The sequence below is a fragment of the Anneissia japonica genome, unplaced genomic scaffold (assembly GCF_011630105.1).
Source record: "Anneissia japonica isolate Jap-2015-1 unplaced genomic scaffold, ASM1163010v1 scaffold288292_len1863012_cov191, whole genome shotgun sequence".
Lineage (NCBI taxonomy): Eukaryota > Metazoa > Echinodermata > Crinoidea > Comatulida > Comatulidae > Anneissia > Anneissia japonica.
This window is the reverse complement of record NW_022688773.1, coordinates 1,804,216-1,804,524: the sequence shown is the minus strand read 5'-3', so window position 1 is coordinate 1,804,524 and position 309 is coordinate 1,804,216.

Here is a 309-nt window from a genome sequence, read left to right as displayed (position 1 = left end):
AACTACTTCCTCCGTGCTCGTAATTCAATGAATGGTCCTACATGAAATATGGGCGCAGCAGACGAAACTGGTTTTACCCAGTGACTTTGTACGCTATTTTTATTAAATAAAAACTTCTTCGGACCGGGATTGTAAACATTTCAATTTAATTTTTAAAGTAATTATTTTGTTGATTGAACCTTAGGCTATTCTTTAATCCGATTGCTTACAGTATATTATAATTAATGGATCGTATCTTATTTTTGAATATTCCGTTATAGATAACACAAATACTATTATGCCTTCATATTACAGTATAGTGCTTGAAAT